At 48.3% G+C, this 16,936-nt stretch overlaps 1 protein-coding gene across 6 annotated transcripts in view; it reads left to right on the top strand.

Annotated features, from left to right (window-relative positions):
* The window catches only part of TIAM1 (TIAM Rac1 associated GEF 1), a 195,242-nt gene that overhangs the window by 67,868 nt on the left and 110,438 nt on the right, over nucleotides 1–16,936 (top strand). The window contains exon 1 of one of the 6 annotated variants that reach the window (XM_040582817.1): nucleotides 7,498–7,540. The exons of the other annotated variants lie outside the window; for them this stretch is intronic. The gene's annotated coding sequence lies outside the window, so the exon portion shown is untranslated. Of the gene's footprint in view, nucleotides 1–7,497; nucleotides 7,541–16,936 lie in introns of those variants that run through there. 6 annotated transcript variants of the gene reach the window in all.

Raw genomic sequence — 16,936 nt, forward strand, 5'->3', positions numbered from 1 at the left:
TTGTGCTCATTCCAGGTAAGGTGGGGTCAGCTGCTCAGTCAGCCCTGAATTCAGCCCCTGAATTCGTGCCTGCGGGTGCATTTCGTGCTGGTAGCAAGGAACTGCAAAATGCAGCCTGAGCCAGTGCATGGAGATGCGTGGGGCTGGGATGGTAACTCCAGAGTTCCTGCTGGTGGCCCCAGCAGAGGTCTGGGAGAGAGAAGCAGCATGGCTCATGGTCTGATGGTATAGGAGATGTAACCAGCAGGCTCCCAGTTCCCTCTTCCTTTTTCATGTCCCATGCCTGTGCTTGGGCAGCCATGCGCTTGGCCAGGGCAGGAGACCCATCTGCCCAAATTCTGCCTTATTTTTGTCCAGCAGGGCCAGTTTTCATCCCAAGCTGTCTGTGAACCAGCAAGCCACTGGCCTGCCACAAGCACCAATACATGTGCCAGGATGGGAGCACATGGCTGTAGCGTGAAGTCTCTCCTTAAAGCAATGGCATGGACTTTGGTAGGTTCAAGCCAACTGTGCCGCTGTGCTTTTTTTGGTACCGTTGGGCTTAATGCTAGGACAGGTATCTTCTGTCTTCTCACTGTTGGTGTAAGAACATAGATGGCAGGCCAGGTGCTCTGGCTAACTTAACACAAGCGTGTTTTGAGTCAGGTTCTCACCCTGGGTCATCAGGCTCTGCCTTAATCAGGTGTTAGTGACAGGGGACCACAGCATCAGTTGTAATCCTGCCTCTGCTCAAGGACTGTGGCCAGAAGCAAACCACTCAGTCTCCACTTGGCTGTGCAGAAGATGGGGATAATACTTGCCTCACAGGGGTGCTGTGAAAGTTAATTTGCTAATTATTTATAAAGCACATTGGAGCGCTGCTTCAGTTCTACACAGTGTTATGGTAACATCTAATTAGTAATTCCTTGTGATGCTTCATTTTCTTTCTGCTATAAATATTGACCTAATATAGGGACAACTGTGCCTGTGCTAGTCATCTCAGTGACTCAGAGGGAATAAGCAAGCTGGATCTGGTTTGTAAATGGTTTCTTTTCGCCCTCTTCCTCCTATGCCAACATAAAAACAATGTCCTTTTGGTGACCTGCTGCCTGGCCAGTGTGCATTGGTGGGTTTCTGCTTGGGGAGAAGTCATCCCTTGAATGGAAATGTCAGCTCTCCAGCAACCTACTTGCTTTTCCTGGGCTTTCCCATCCTTCCCTAGCCTCGCAGCTCTGGGACCTTTCTTGCTAGGCTGTGATGCAGGCAAGTGATGATGGAAGGGAAAAGAGGAGCTGCCATGGGAAGATCTCTGCCCTCCCTTTCAGTGGGATCTGGACCAAGAGCTGGGGTAACAGGATGCACGATTTTCTCTTCTTCTCTAAGCTTTTCTTTCTTGCTTTCTTCCTTTGCATGTGTTTGCATTCCATATTGTGCTGCTGTGTGCAAGATCTTGTCTTTGCTTTGGCCAGTGTTCGTAGGAGATTTCATGTGGCAGTGTGTTGTTGTTTCTTCTCAAATTAAATAATGCTTAGAGACCTTTGCTGTTCATCACACTTTGCTGGTTTTACCAGGCTTTGAGTGGCTTTGGGCTCTTTTGAAGGTGTGAATGTCCTGTATATGTTTAATACTTCAATGTGGTGAATCCAGAAGCTTGTGATAGCTATTTTTAGTGTTGAAAAATTTTGACAGCTAATGTAAACCTACGTTATCTGTCATTTGACAGCACCATCAGCAGTGTACAGCTTGTCACTCATTTTGAGCTGATTTTTCTGACGAAATTAAAACTATTGGCAGGGATGTGGTGGAAGCATGTCAGAACGCAGCATGAAAATGACAGCAGCTACCACTAGTTTCTTTCAAAGAAATGAGAGGAGGTGTTTGGATTAGAGGTCTTGAATAAAATGTTCCTCCTCAAGCCTTCTCATTGAAAAAGGAAACAGTCCCTGCTTTGTTAAACTCTGGCTTATCGTTGCACCACGCGCAGTGTCAGTGAGCACCAAAGGGGCTCGTGGGTGCTGCTGTGAGGCGTGTGCAACCCAGGTGTCGCAGCGGTACCCACTTCCCCAGTCGGGGGGAGCTGGGTTGGAGCCACTGGACGCAGCTGGACAGTGCCAGGCACCCTGTAAAACCATCCTGGTGCTGGGGAGGTGCAGAAGCTCGTGGCCACTTTGGCTACGTGTGCGCGCGCTTGCTTGCGTGTGTGTCCGGAAGAGCTTCACCACTGTGGGTATTTTTTAGAGGCTAGATGACTAGAAGCAGGCCTCTTCTGCAGACACTAATCCTGTATACACAGAGGTGTGTATTTTACCTGCACACACCTGGACAGTCCCAGTAAAGAGAGAAGGAGTCCTGCCTTTGCCTGTGAAGTTACCTGCGCTGAGTGCCTATGAGCAAAGTGCCCATGTATGCGCTGCAAAGTCGGCGCGAGAGCTGCCAGCCACAAGCAGCGCGATACAATGCAAACCTTAAAGTTTACCTTGTACTCGCTCCAGAGGTGGTTCATGCCTCTTGTCATTTGTCTTGGTTTCGCAGGGAAGGATGCTGGCTTGTTGCCAGCATCTACTCCCTGTAGCTCATTAGAAACCTTTTTCAACTACCCTTGCAGTGTAACAAGGGGGATCAGTTTTCCCATGAGTTGATATATCTGCTGACCTCTCCAAAGGAAAAAAACAAGCTGTAGTTCATTACCTTACTTTTATAGAGGCTGAAAAGGAACTGTTTGTGGCTGAACAATACCTGCCTTTCACAGCTCCCTTCCTAATCCCAAATAGAAACATGAGGCTGAGAAAATCTTTCTGATAACAGGGAATATGGATACATTCAATGTAGTATAATTTTTCACGGTGTTAACTTTCTTTAATCGTCAGGGGCTGGTTTGCAGATTTTTACGGGACAAAGTGAAGGCAGGCAGTGTTAAACATCAGTTTGAGAGGGTGTGGGGCAGAAGTGATTCTGATGGCGGTGTGATGGTTTTCCACCGGTGCCCTCTTGTGAGCTTCTATATCGTAGAGATCCAGTTGGGAAGCTGAGGCTTCAAAAAAAAAAAAAAAAAAAGCAGGCTAAGTTGACTTTCTTCCTCAGTTTATCATTAAATATACAATGGCTTGAACCAAATGGTGTCCCCACCTACACAGAAACAACCCTTTGCTTTAGCAATATTTTTGGTCAAAGCCCCTCCTGCCAGAGGGTCAAAAGCTCCCTCCAGCACCCGTGTGGGTGTTGCTCCCTGGGCAGGGGGCTACCAGGGTGAAAAGCCAGAGCGTGGCCTGGCAACATCATCCACAGTGATGTGCAAGGACTGGCTCAAACTTCGAAGCTCAGGTCATGTTTGTGGGGCTGCAGTTCAGAGCGTTATGTGGAAAAATGTCACAGCAACATGTGCTGGGGTGGCTGCATGCGCTGCCAGATCGCTGTGTGGTTATGGGGTGTTAGGAGTAGCACTGAAACTGGCATTGGGCATCAGCACCTTGGGTGTTCCCCTGGGGTCCTTTGTGGCAGATGATAAGTGCTTGATGGGCCCTGGGTCATGTCCTGAAACATGCTTGACCAAAGTGGGCAGTAATCGCAGTGGCTGGGACCATTAGAAACTCCACCGTGGCTACAAGGACTGGAAGAAAGATCTGAGTGGCTCCAGTTGTCTGGAGGATGGAGACAGGATGCTTCTCCAAGGCCATCTGTTTGCACAGGTGGAAAATAAGACAGATACAATCATGAATTTTTGAAGCACCTTGGCTTTGTAAAGTAAGCCGTAGTTAAAGAGATGCGGTCTGCATAGGCCTGTGCAAGCGCAGCCGATGCTCTTCGTATCTTACCTTGTTGCGGTGCTCGGGGTGAGTCACTGTACTGAAGTGACTCCCGTTTTTCTGCCCAAAGTGATAATCCATTGTTAAAATGATATTAACTCATGTGTGCTAATTAGCAGGTGTGCCAGGGTGTGAGAAGCCTGGGATGTTAATTAGGGTTGATAAATACACCTTTGTGCAGGATACAGACTTGTCTTGTGCCTGATGGGAGTCCCTCTCCCCTCCTTTCACCACAGAGAAGGGGCTGTCCTGCAGCAGACCATGCTCCGCTGGGGAGGACCTTTCTCCTCTGGGCTCTGTGCTGGGGTTCCACATCTCAGTTGGATATTTGGGAAAGTCTGTGGACTCCTTAGAGCAGGGGTCCTCAAACTACGGCCCGCGGGCCGGATACGGCCCCCCCAGGGTCCTCAATCCCCCGGTATTTACAGACCCCCCTGTCCCCCCCCGCCGGGGGTTGGGGGGGGAACCAAGCAGCCGCAGATGACGGCCTGCCACTGCATCCGCGCGCCGGCCCCCTGGTTAAAAAGTGTGAGGAGCCCTGGATTAGAGGGTCACTGGGATTCATCCTGCTGATGCTGGAAGAAAAAGGGGCTTTTCCCAGTGGATTGTCTTTACTCAGCTGAGAAGGGGAGGGTAAACCGTGTGCCCTCATCCAGCCGCAGGGGTTAGCTGATGGCCGCTTCTTCAAGCTGCTGGAGGTGACGGCCCCGTCCAGTCACCCAGCTCAGTGGCTGGCCTGGCTGTCTCCGGCCTGTTTTGGGCAGAATATGCTCGGTTGTCTTAAAACAGGTTTTGGTAGGTCTTCGCTAATCACTTAGCGCAGGAGAGCGTTAAGATTTATATAAGTTGGCTCGCGCGCCTTCAGAGGAAGCCCACATCAAAAGGCGTGTATCCAGATGCGTCAGCCGAGCCGGGGTGCCGGGCCGGGGCCTGGCGGTGCCTGTTCTCCCACCGCGGGCAGGCGTGAGCTGACAAGCCGCGGCGCTGCCCGGGAGGGCTCCCGGGGAGGCTGTTGTCAGCCGGCCGCTCCGTGCCTGCGCCCAGCAGCCAGGGCCACCTGCTCCCGGCTCCCTGCCCCAGCCAGGCTTCCCTGAAGGCCCGTGGTCTCCTTTCTCAGCAAAGCTTTGGAGGAGGGTGGGCTGGCCAGTATGTGGCTGGGGAGAAGGCTTCCCTTGCCTCTGCCTCCAGCCCCTCCTGAGAACTGCAGCCACAGCCAGACCGACTAACGCAAGTGCTGTCTCTGCAACAGACCCAGATCTTAGTGACGGCACCTGTAATTCTTCTCTGCATCTCTCTCCATACATCAGTCTTGCTATTTATTCCTTGCTGTTTCGTATTCTGGTGCTATGGGTCGCGACAAGAAGGGGAAGTCACTGCTTTTCTTATTTCCATGTGCACTGATTTAAAACCCACCAGTGGTCAGAGTGACTTCAGACTTGCTGACGTAGGACTTGGTTGGCCAAAACTTTCTGAAAGCAGCAGGAGGGGGGTGGGTGTGTGTCTGCGTGCATGTGGGGCACACAAAATTCACGTTTTCCTGGGAGTCCTGGCCATGCCAAGGATTTGCTGTAGGTAGCAGCAAACCAGCAGGAAAAGATGCCCCAAACTGCTGTGACAGAATGCACATCAACTTGGTGCTGGTGGCAAAAGGGTGTGCCTCCTTTAGTCCTCTTAAGCTGAAAGATGCTTCAGACAATCACTTGCGATCTGTCATAGTAAGCATTTATGTTCCTCCTTTAGGACTGGAGCATAATTGCTTTGTATCTATGGGAGCTTGTGTGCATGCACACCTGTGTATACATACACATCGGTTTCCGTGTAATGGCGAAGCCATTTTGATGGAAACGATTAAGGGTGGGTGGTGTCAGAGCTCTGAACCCAGCTTTGCCTATCGGGCTGTTCCAATGGGCTGAAGATGGTGAGTGCAGGCTGTGCCTCCGTGAACCTGAACCTGAAGGCAGGTAGCAGCAGCCCCAGTTGCGTTCTGAGTCACTTGTGGCTCGCCAAACCTGCTTGCCTGCTTGAGGTTTGCTAATTACTGGTGCTGAAAACTTCTGGAGGAGGTGGTCCGCTCTCCTGGGCTTTCTCCCGTTTGTTTCTGCTGCCTGGCCCGCAAATAGGAGCTGTTGGCTTTGGTCATTTGGTGTTTAAATTAATTGATCATTTCAGTACTCTCTAGTCTGGGTGGTACTTCTGATCCTGTCCCTCCTTCAGCCTGTTTCTGCTCCGGTGCTTATGGAGGAGTGCTGACAGTCACGGGGGGACCTGGTGCTTTCTAAGCATGGGCAGATATATCTGAAACATCTGATGCTGCAAGTACTCAGATGTGAAGTTAAGCCAAACCTGCCGTTTGAAGTGGGCTAAAACTCACTGCTGTATCAGGAAGCTCTGCTTCTGCGCCTGTTTCTGATAATGGAGTAAGAACGATTGTGCCGCATCAAATCGCTCCTCCAACTATCTTGTCTCTGGCTGGCCCAAAATAGACTGATCTCCTGCCATCTCCTCCAGCGCCTGTAGCACCCAGGTGTGTGGAGCCCCACAGCCTCACTACAGCTCTTTAATCACTGCAGTCGTACAACTATGTGTATAACCCTGGGGGAGAACTGGGCTCCTGCACAGACCTTTTGCCATCTTATTTTTATGCTTTCCTAGTGGTTTTGTCTTTTTCACAATTTGTGGTCATTGCTAGGTTGCAGAGGGCAGAAGTGCAAGGATACGGTTATTACTTGATACTCTGTATACATTTTCGAAGTATCACACAGTTGTAAATGTTAATTTGTTAATCAATTTGATTTCTGTTTGTAAAAAATATTTGCTGTGTTATCTACTTCATTCTGAGAATAGTTTGAGACCTGGTTTTCTTCTCCCCTCTAAATGGTGCAGTCAAGGTGGAGAAAGTTGGGGGCTAAACACAGATGGTTTAAGTTTTGCATTGGTATTTCTTATTTATAGCAACCATTAGCCAACCCTCATCTTGAGGATGCTGCTGCTGCTCAAATCCTAATTCAGAGGCAGTTATGTGGAAGTAGTGAATTAAGTAAAACCAGACCTGTGAGTAATTTTTAAATCCCTGTAGTTCCTGATCCTGCAAACACTTCTGCACCTGTGGACAGCTTAGCGGGAGGCCATTGCCTGAGTGTTTTAAATACGTGTCCTCAACAGGAGCACTGTCCAGATACATACTCAGGGAGGAATCCTCTGGGATGTAAGGGAGTTGAGGGCAGTGGCAAAGGCGCAGAGTAGGTCTGAAGTTTTTTATTTTATATCTTGCTGGTGAATTGCTCCCTGAAAATGCAGTGAAATGCCAAGGACAATGCAGTTTAGCAACATGAGCAGGGGGACTATGTGGCTGGTTCACGCGTAGCTGATGTGTAAGTCACCTCTGTGGGTTCACTGGATATTTTAGTTCTTGGCTCCTCTCGCAACATACCGGGCTGGTGAGTTAAAGTCACCCTGGAGGGGTGTCCTTAGGAATTCGGATTTCGGGAGCCAGTGGGGTTGAGTGGCAGCCCGTCTGAAGCCTGCAAAGGGAGGAATTAATCAGGAGAGGGAGGGAGGGAGGGAGGGAGGTATGGCAAAACCCCAAACCTGCAAACACACCCAATTGACCCATCTCATCTTAGCATGAAACTTAACGAGTTACACCCACTCTGAAGCAGAAGGGGAATGAAGCACTGGCACTTCCTCCTTTCTGTTACAGGCAGCTGGGGCTTGGGAAATACAACAGGCAAAGATGTTTGTGCTGTTGATGATGAGCGGTAAGCTACTTCACGAATGACATTAGCTTTTGCTTGTGTTGTGTGTGCTGGGCTGGGGGAATGTGAGCAGCTGAAGCTCAGCTAAAGCTGGGAAAACATGTTTGTGGGGTGTAGTGTCGTCGCGTTGTCTAAGATGCTGTGTGTCCAGGAAGCCCTGTAAGGTGCTCCTCTCCTGACTTCTGTCTTTCCCCAGCGTGGATGGAGGTGTTGCTTTCTCCAAGTAGCATTTCACCAGGTCATCAAATGTGGGCTTTTCCAGGGTTTGCGCTGCTTGCAGGTGGCAGAAGCACTTTGGGTTCATTGCAGACGCCGAGAGCTCAGACTGGCTGAATGGGAGCTGGGGACTTAATAGCTAAATTCCCTAAGAGAGAAAATGTAGTATTGTGTTACTTATTAAAGATGCTTCCCTTCTCCGGCTGTCTGGCTTTATTTTCCGTAATTACAGGTTGCCATGCTCTTTAATTGTTGAAAATGAGCCCCGTGAAAGGTTTCAACTTGAATTGAGCTCTATTAGGTGTTTCTGTGAGGTGGGGAAAGCGGCGGTGTTGTGAAGGGCAAAGCTGCTGCGCTTCCCAGTGAAGGTGGGACAGCTGGATCTGGTGGGCTCTGGCACTTGCTGAAGATCTGGTAACACTGCAGAAGCAGGGGCTGGGGGAAGATTTTCCGTATCGAGTTGCTCATTTTTCTCCTAGTTACTTCTGTGATCGCTTACCAAGTTATTCTATATACCGGTTACTATCTTTAAATCTAAATTGCTTAATTCTTGGGTTGGTGACAGGAAATCTGAGTACAGAGCCCAGGCCCTGCAATTACTGTGACTAAGCATTAGGGCTAATAACCAAATGGGCAGTGTTGTCTCCTGGCCCTGCTCTTCTCCCAGCAGCTGGCTGCTGTTGAGAGGCTGGCTCACCATCCTCTCCCAACTCACAGTCTTCAAGGCTGCTGTAGAAATGTTGGATATGGCTTCTGCTTCCTGAGGGGCACGGGCTTGCTTTCCAATGGGCAGGGTTCAGACCTGATTCAGAGCTGCGCTGCAACCCATCAGCCATGAGTAATCCTCCCGTGCAGGGCAAACTATAATGTGTACCTTTTTGGGGGAATTAAGTCACGCTGTAGCTGTTAGAAATGTTAGTGCTTTAATTGTTTCACTTAATGTACCAGAATCCCTTTGTCAAGGCAGCTATTAATTCCTTTGACAGCATTTTCATATTGCGGGAGTGATTTAAATTTTCACATGTGATTAGTGCAGTGGAATGAAGGAAGCAGGTTTTGTGGGTGTCGATGGGTTGCGTGTTTTTCCCCAATCCTTTCAGAGTTAAAAGTGATCTGTGCATTACAAAAAAAGTATGGAAAATTGCTGTGTTAATCACAGCAAACAGCTAAGGAATCAAGTGCTGAAGTGTGTCATGCCTGGTTATAGTTCCTAGGGGAACTTGCTCTTTAAAGGGAGCATGTCTGTTTTTAAGAGAGTTCCAACTTGTTCTGAGACAGAAACACTTTATTTTTCCAGAATGCCTGTTTTTAAAAAATCTGCCAAACCACAAATTTGCATCATTTAATCATTTGGTTGAGCTTTATGCTTTTGCTCTGGGAAATAGGTAGTACGATTCCTGCGGGCATTGGTGGTGACGAGAAGCATTGATTTTGCACTGTCACAGCAGTGGGAGAAAGCCTTTTAGACATCGGTCTTTGGAGCAGACTCATTTATCTTTAAATGAAGTCACGCATTATGGCTTGAGTTGTAGGTAATGGCTGTTCGAAGATGAACCCTGAAGAAAATATGGATAGTTCCCTGAAGGATTATTAGTGACATGGACGGGCCCAGCATGGGGTCCAGTGAATGCCTGAGCATCCTCCTGCCAGGAGCTGGGACAGGAGGATGGCGGAGCAGAAATGGGAGCTGCCCACTTGGGGCAACAGGTTGTCTTGGGTCTAAAGCATGGCCTCGCCCTGTGTGTGAGGCCCTGTGCCGTACGGCAGCAGCAAGCCCTTTATTGCCTCCCCTTCACTTTGGCTCTGGTTACGTAGCTGGTGCTGGTCTTTTGCCATGCTCTGAGGATTAATAGCACACAAAAAAAATCAAGGGTCTTTGGTGGGGGGAAAAAGAGGTCACTAGAATAATAGACCGGCTCCTAAACAGTTTATTAAAAAAGAATAATCAAATGCAAAAGTAATGGTGATGTCAAATCTTTAAAAAAATTCGGCAAGAAAGAGGACGATTCTCTACTGACATGTCTTTCTCAGTATTATTTTGTTAAACTGGCGACTGTGCAATGTGTTCCAGTGAGTTTTATGGCCCAGTAATCCATTGCTGGATGAGGGGAATATATTATTTATAGATTAGAGTGTTTTAACATCCTAGCATGGGGCTGTTTAAGGAGGTCAGAATACAGAGCAGTGGAAATGGGATTAGCCCAGCTGTGCTGCAAACAGTGCAGAAGCAGGGGAAAAAAAAGGGAAGTTATCACGTAGATATTTGTATTTCTATTGTGCCTCACAAGGCACGGATCACATAAGATTTAGCCGTTTCTAGAACCAGAATGTAGTTTTTATTGGTAGAGACATTACAAATTTTAATTGAATTGTAAACAAACATGAACATCCTTTTCCCCTGGCTCAGCAGGCTTGCTCTCTGCTGCTTGTTTGCTTTCTTGGTGGGACGGTGTTGAAGGACTTGAGAAAGGGGGAACATTTGTGATAACTAACAAACCCTTCTTCCTTCCAGGGGGAAGAGGCTGTGTTGTTCCCATGCATGAAGCCTCAGCTCCATGTGCACATCCCAGAAGTCCAGCCCCATCAGCCAGTGCTGTGGCTGGTGCAGGAGGCTCATGGGCAAATGGGTTGTTAGTTGATTCACTGCAGAGTGCTTTTAATGTAATTGCTTTTTGAGACTTCCAATTATGCTTTCAATAAGAGTTGGAATGCAGTGTTCTCAGGTAACTTAAAAAGCCCTCATAAAACAAAGCAAATAAATGATCCCAGCAGTGGCAGCGGTGTAGCGGGGTGCGCATTAGGCAGTGTGTGTGCCTGGGCGCAGGCAGCCTGAGGTGCCCTGTGTGGCTGCAGTCCTGTGAGGGTCTCTGTGCGCACCCCTTGCCTTGGCTCAAAGGCAGCCCCTGCAGGAGGCTCGGTGGGCTCGCTGCTGCCAGCACCCCCAGCAGTTCCCGCTCTCCCTGTCCGCCTTCGGTGGGCTTCCCAGCAGCGAGGTCTGGGGTGGCAGGTGGAGGTTAGGGCATGGGAGACCAGCAGTGGTTTAGCTCTTGCTTTTTTTCCTCTTGCTTTTTCTAGTATTGTCTAGAGTTGGTCTAGATTATGGGATAAGTAAAAGCTCAGACTCACAGTGGTGTTAACGGAGTTAAACAAGATCGCCAGTAACTGCAGGAGGTACAGAGCAAATGTGCCATGGTGCAGTTTCACCAGGAGTGGTATAAGATAAATTGCATTACCTTGCATTGTCATAGGTATACCCGAGGCACAGCTAATGAGCACTGCCTCCGTAAGCTGCCTTGGGCCTGACCACAAATCGCCTTGCATACATACGTACATGCTGCTGTAATGGCACGAGTGTCGGCAAGCGGGGACATTGCAGGAACGGTTTGGGTCATGAAGAGATCGGACATAAGGATTACTTGTGGACATAGGAATGTGTGAGAGTCACGGTAGGTTTAATGAGATAGGAGGGGTGCTGGTGGTCACCCGTGGTGGTGGGAACAGTTGTGTTTGTTTCTGAAAAGGCAGAAACATTTTTTTCTCGTAAAAGTTTCTCTGCATTTCTATTTATATTTTCCTTTCCAAACAATTTGGAATGGTGGGCGTGGTTTCATACGAGTAGTGCAAGAAAAAAACCTCGCTTGTCGGGGGGTTCTTATATTGGATCAAGCACAGAAACAGCACTTGAATAGTATTGTCCTTATGAAAGTCTTTTTCTGTTTTACTTCCCTCTGTATCAATATTTGCAGTGCTAGTGGTGTTGTCCAGATGCATTTTAGCTTATGGGGACGGCCATAGGGAGCCACACAGCTGCTGGCAGAGTAGGCATGGGCTGGGGGACCACCACAGCTGCCTAGCTGAGGTGAGTGGTTCTGCTGCACTGGCCTCTTGCTTCATGGAGCCAAAGCTTTGTCTGTGTGTTTAGGGAGATTTCTCTTTCAGGTAGTGCTGGAGCTATCGGGACAGTTGTCCTGGGCGCCAAGGGTGACCCCTCTGGAAATAAGGCTCTCTGAAACAGGCAGTGTAGGGCAACAGCAAGTCATCGCTGCAGATGGAAGAGTCAGGGAGGTCGCCAGACCTTGCCTGCAGGATTTTGTTCGAAGCCAGAAAGCAGTGCTTGGAAGCCTGTAAAATAGCAGAGGTGGGAGGGAAGAAGGAAAGCGTGTAATTTTGCGTTAATACCTGACTCCACCATTTTTGGAGGATGCACAAAGCCCCTCTTTTTGGTCTTTCCGTTCATACACTACGTTGCTGTGCAGCTACTGAAAATATCCTAGCAGCAGTTGAGCTTTTGGTGAGAGGAGGCTTCACAGCTCGTATCAGAAACTGCCGTACCACTCTAAAAACCTGATGTTGTGACTTTTCCAGGGGTGCAAACAGCCCTCTGTGGTCCTGCAGCCCAGACCCTCTAATCCTCCAGTTGGAGGGAAAACAAATAAGCCTTCTGCTGTCTGCTTCCCAGCTGAAAACTGCTTTGTTATTTATTTGCATTAACCTGGGCGGGGAAGGTATATTCAGTGTGCTCCAGGCCCTTAGACATTGAAATGGAGACAAAGACTCCCCATTGCGTAAGGCCACCACCGGGAAGGGAGGTGGGAAGCTGCTGGGTGCAGCTGCCTCCCTGCGCCCAGGGGACCAAATCCTGGTCAGGACAGGAGGGATTTTGATCAAGGTCTGGGATGTGCAGGAGGGGGAGTATTTAATGGTTACTACAAACCAAAATTCACTTGAACAGCACTGCTTGATAGGCAGTTTCTTGCATGTTATCCAGTGTGCCTAGCTGGAACAAGCTAGAAAGATTTTATCAGTTTGCATGGGATTATGCTAAATATTGCCAAAACCCCCCAAATCCAGCATGTCGAAGGGCATTAACTGCGTGGTTTAAACATCCCAACCTGAAATTAGTGAACACGGGTGATCTGTCAGAGTTCAAAAAAATGCAGCGGCATGACTGCTGCTTGCCAGCTCCATGCCCACGGCAAGTGTCTGAGAAGCCGATTTTTGGGTTATCTCAGTGATGGGAAAGCTGCGTCTCGATGGTGAAGTCTCATCTCCAAAGGGATCAGACGTATCCTCGCCCGTGCCCAGGTTCTGCATGAACACTGGCAAGACCTGGAAGCCCCAGAACAGAGGCTGTGCATCAGCCTGTTTGCTTTGTCCGGTGCTCCTCAGCTGCAGGGAGGCCACTTGCTTCCCTTTGCAAGGCGCTTCCCACCTCGCCTGGTGGGGGGTACCCACGCTTGGGGCCCCTCTGCAGCTGGAGGGATGCTGCGGCCCCCTGCCGAGGGTGCTGGAGGAAACCTGCCAGCCAAGCGCCGTGGGACTTGAAGCATTAACTATTCCCAGGTTTCCTGGGGGGGGGTGGGGGGTGGATTATGGAGTGATCGCTGCAGGTTTATGCAGTGAATTGAAGTGGTTACTGAAAACCTTTGCCAAACATCTGATGATTTTCACTGTGATGCGTAATACGTGCCAAAGGTTGTTCTGGTTAAAAATGACTAATGTGCTTCTTTTAACAGTAATAAAGGATCCTTTCCCCCCCCCCCCCCCCCCTTTGCACAACTGTAGCCAAGAAAATGCTTTTTTATTTTTTTTCCCCCCCTTAAGTGGGAGGAAAGTTGCATTTCTGTTGGCTTTTACGGCATCCCAGAGTGAGTTAGCGAGGCGTTGCTGTGAGAGGTGCGAGCATAGGCAGCAGCAGGCACCAGAAATGCACACAGCCTTGGTGTAAGACTTGACGCAGAATGCAGAAGTCAGTTCAGTTAGAAGCTGCAGATGAAACTTACAACAAAAAAGCCAGCCAGGATTCATTTCCTTGCTGCTTTTATTTTTTTTTTTTAGCAAATTTATCTTAATGCTTTAGTAACATCTGGATGATTGCTTGGTAATCTTTTTTTCTGGGAAGCACTATTTTTCTGTGTGTACTTTGTTGAGGAATGATAAATCACTGTAATTTACCAGCCTGTTTTTTTTAAAATGTGGGAAGTCATACTACTTGATATGTTCCTTCAAGCTGTCATTCCTGCAGGCATATGAATGAATGCATGATATTTCAGCTTCTGTTTACTGTTTAAAATAGGTGTTTATGCTTGACGTGGTTACCTGAGCATACCTCCAAGTTTGGAATTTATGGGGGGGGTGGCAGTGTTAAAGGGAAATTAAAAGGAATGGGAGATTTTTGAGGAGGAAGTAGGTGCAGTCTGTTGTTTTGGGCCACCTGGACTTGGCAAATCTTTATAAATATCCAGACCTCCACGAAGACTTCGGACCCATTGGCAGCGTCCCTGGGAGCCGTTTGTTGTTCCTTGCCGGAGTGGCCAGCATCACGGGCTCTCCCCTCTGGCCGGGGGACAATCAGTGCCTCTCTGCTGAAATGTGGCCTCCAGCCTTTTTGCAGCAGGGGAATGAAGCCAGAGGAGGGCAAAGTTGCACATCTGCACATAGGTACTCAAACAGCTGGAGTCTGTATTTTGAAATAACATTAAGTAATGGAGGAATGAACAGAACATGGCTGTCCAGGAGCATGAGAAAACTGCGGTACCTACCACAGTCAGCTTTTGATTTATGCTTCTGGGCAAGTGAAAAGAAAGAAATCAAGGCTTTTTTGAGAGCATGGCTTTGAGAGTAAAAACGTCTGCAGGGCTGGAGGTGCTGGAGCTGTGTCTTTGGGAGAAGGGGGCAGGATTATTTGGAAACAGAGGCTTCGGGGCAGGTCTAATTGCAGCCTTGTTTGGGCTCATGGGGCTTCACAGGTAACAAAGAAGCCTCATGCTTCCGAGGAGGACCTTACAGCTGTCTTTGTTGGGATCTCCTTTACCAGGGAGAAGTGTTTGGTAAGGGAGCAGGGAGAAGCTGGCAGTGAACACTGTGGGGAAGGGCAAGGATTTGGGAGAGGATGAGCCTGGAGGAGAGGCAGAGATAGGGGTTGGTCTCTCCGAATTGAACGAATTGGCCAACACTGCAGCGGCTGGAGTCTCGCTGGATGTGCATTGGTTGGTCCTCCTGGAAAACAGGAGGCTGAGCCCCTTTATGCCTGCCAAAAACTTGGTCTCTGTTGTCGAATGGTGTGCGCTGGTTCCACCAAAATATTAGGTGCCACATAAAATGGGAGGTAGGCCTGCCCTGTTGCACGAGGCATGGTATAGCTTCCCCCATTAGCACCAAATAAATGGCAATGAAATAATTGACAAGCCTGAGTCTGCGATGATAGGGCAAACAGCTACAGCTTTGTGTGAACTCCTGGACCAAGGCTCACCTATCCTTGTGAAACTGTAAGGCAGCTGGGATCTCCGGTTTCAGTCCACACTGGAGCTTTCAGATGCAACTGCAGTATAAATACAGCAGGGTCTGCCATGAGCTCTCAGGAGGCGGTGAGGGTGGATGGTGCCTCAGAAGAAATGCAGTTCCAGAGAACATGCCCCTTGTGTGTATAAAACACAGATATAACAACTTGCAAACATATAGGAAGTATGTCAGTGGAGTATGCTTTTTTTTTGCATAATTCAGCAACATAGAACTTCAGAGGAATGCATCTTGCAAAGTAAACGGTGAAGCACTCTAATGCATGTTTGTTTGGTGCCAAGTACAAATGTGCAGGGGAAAAACGTTGAAGTCCTTGAAGGTTAATTGAAGGAGTCCAGTAAAACCACAGCTCCCAGACAGCGAGTGGTCAGACAAACTTGCAACTAAACCTATTAAGAGAAAAAAATAACATCCTATATACTACAACGTGCAGAGCAATAGAGACGGCATGATGATAAAAAGCTGAGGACATTGCAGTATATGGTTGACTTAGAGTAGTGAAGAGCTTTGAAGTTGCTATCCAGGCATGGCATCTTACTCCTTGGAGTCCGGCTTTCCTCTGGAGATGCCAGTGGAGGCTGTTGTTAGCTCAAGGGTTGGGGGGGTTGCTTTCCAGCTGTAGTGTTTTTTTGGGGAGGTAGAGCCTTGTGCTCGTGAGACAAGCACGTAACACTAACTTAAATGTACTAAGTGAGGTTATGCAAGTAAACCTTCTGGTTCCTGATCTACATTCAGGGCTTTGCTGGATTACTTTTCCCCACCAAAAACTTAGCTTTTGACTTGGTTTCAGTGTTGATTTTCTGAAGAGATGAAAGGGAGCTGCCTCTAGCAGGGAGTGTAGTCTGGTGGTTGGAGTAGGAGATCGGTTCCTGCCACCGACGATGTGCCCACAGTTCAGGGGTGTTTTCTTGGTGCCTTAGTGCATCTGTAAAGGAAGATGGTTACTGACACAGATTTTGTGGGTTAAGGAACATTTTAAAAAGTTTTTCTGATACTTACTGAAAATAGTTTGCACATTTCCAGTGCATTTTACCCTAGGTTGTTTTAGCCTAGAGCTGTTGTCTACAAGAGGAACAAGATGTTTGAGGAATTGCCTATGGTGTCAGTGCTGGGTTCATTTCCAGGACGTGGACCTGCCTGCCAGCCTCTGTGAATATGTGCACCCTTGCACTGAGATGGGGTCCTAGTCCGAGATCCAGAGTTTTTAGAGGGTGTGGGGGGGTGGGGCTGGATCCTGCTTACCACCAGAGCCTGCTCCAGCTTTGCCATGCTCATCCCAAGCTTGCAGGTTGATCGTCCTGTTTTTGAAATGGTTCTCCAGCCTGTGTTGCCTGAGATGGCACAGTGGGTTTAGGAGAGGCACGGCTGGCCATCCTTATCTTGCCTGTAATTTTCACAAGATTACAGGTGAGCTAGAGATAGCCAGCTTTTAAAGAGCAATCCTGAACCTGCTCATCAGAGTGTACATCTCACTTCAAGCTTGCCACGACCAGCCAGCTGCAGAGAGCTATTTCTGTACAGGAATCCCTTTAAAGTTTAAGCACCTTTTTGCTCATTGAACCCCAAAATGAGTCACTCAAGGGAGTACCATCAGATTTTCGAAATCTCTGCCTACCTGTTGCTTCCACTAACTTCTCCGTAACATGCTTTGGTCCTAGGTTAGTCAGAGAGAGAAGTAAAACAAACCCAGCAGAGGACAGGTTTTGGCCACATTTAATACCAACGAGAAGGAATTAAGGATTAAAGCATTTTCAGCAGGTATTTAAAGTTACACTTTTATGAAGTTCTCTTAAAAAAAGTGTATTTGAATATGGGAAGATAAAAGCTTTTAGAAGGTTTTATTCCTCCCAGAGCTACTGATTCATTCTCTAAATGGCAATAAAA

The sequence above is a fragment of the Falco naumanni genome, chromosome 2, assembly GCF_017639655.2.
Source record: "Falco naumanni isolate bFalNau1 chromosome 2, bFalNau1.pat, whole genome shotgun sequence".
NCBI lineage: Eukaryota > Metazoa > Chordata > Aves > Falconiformes > Falconidae > Falco > Falco naumanni.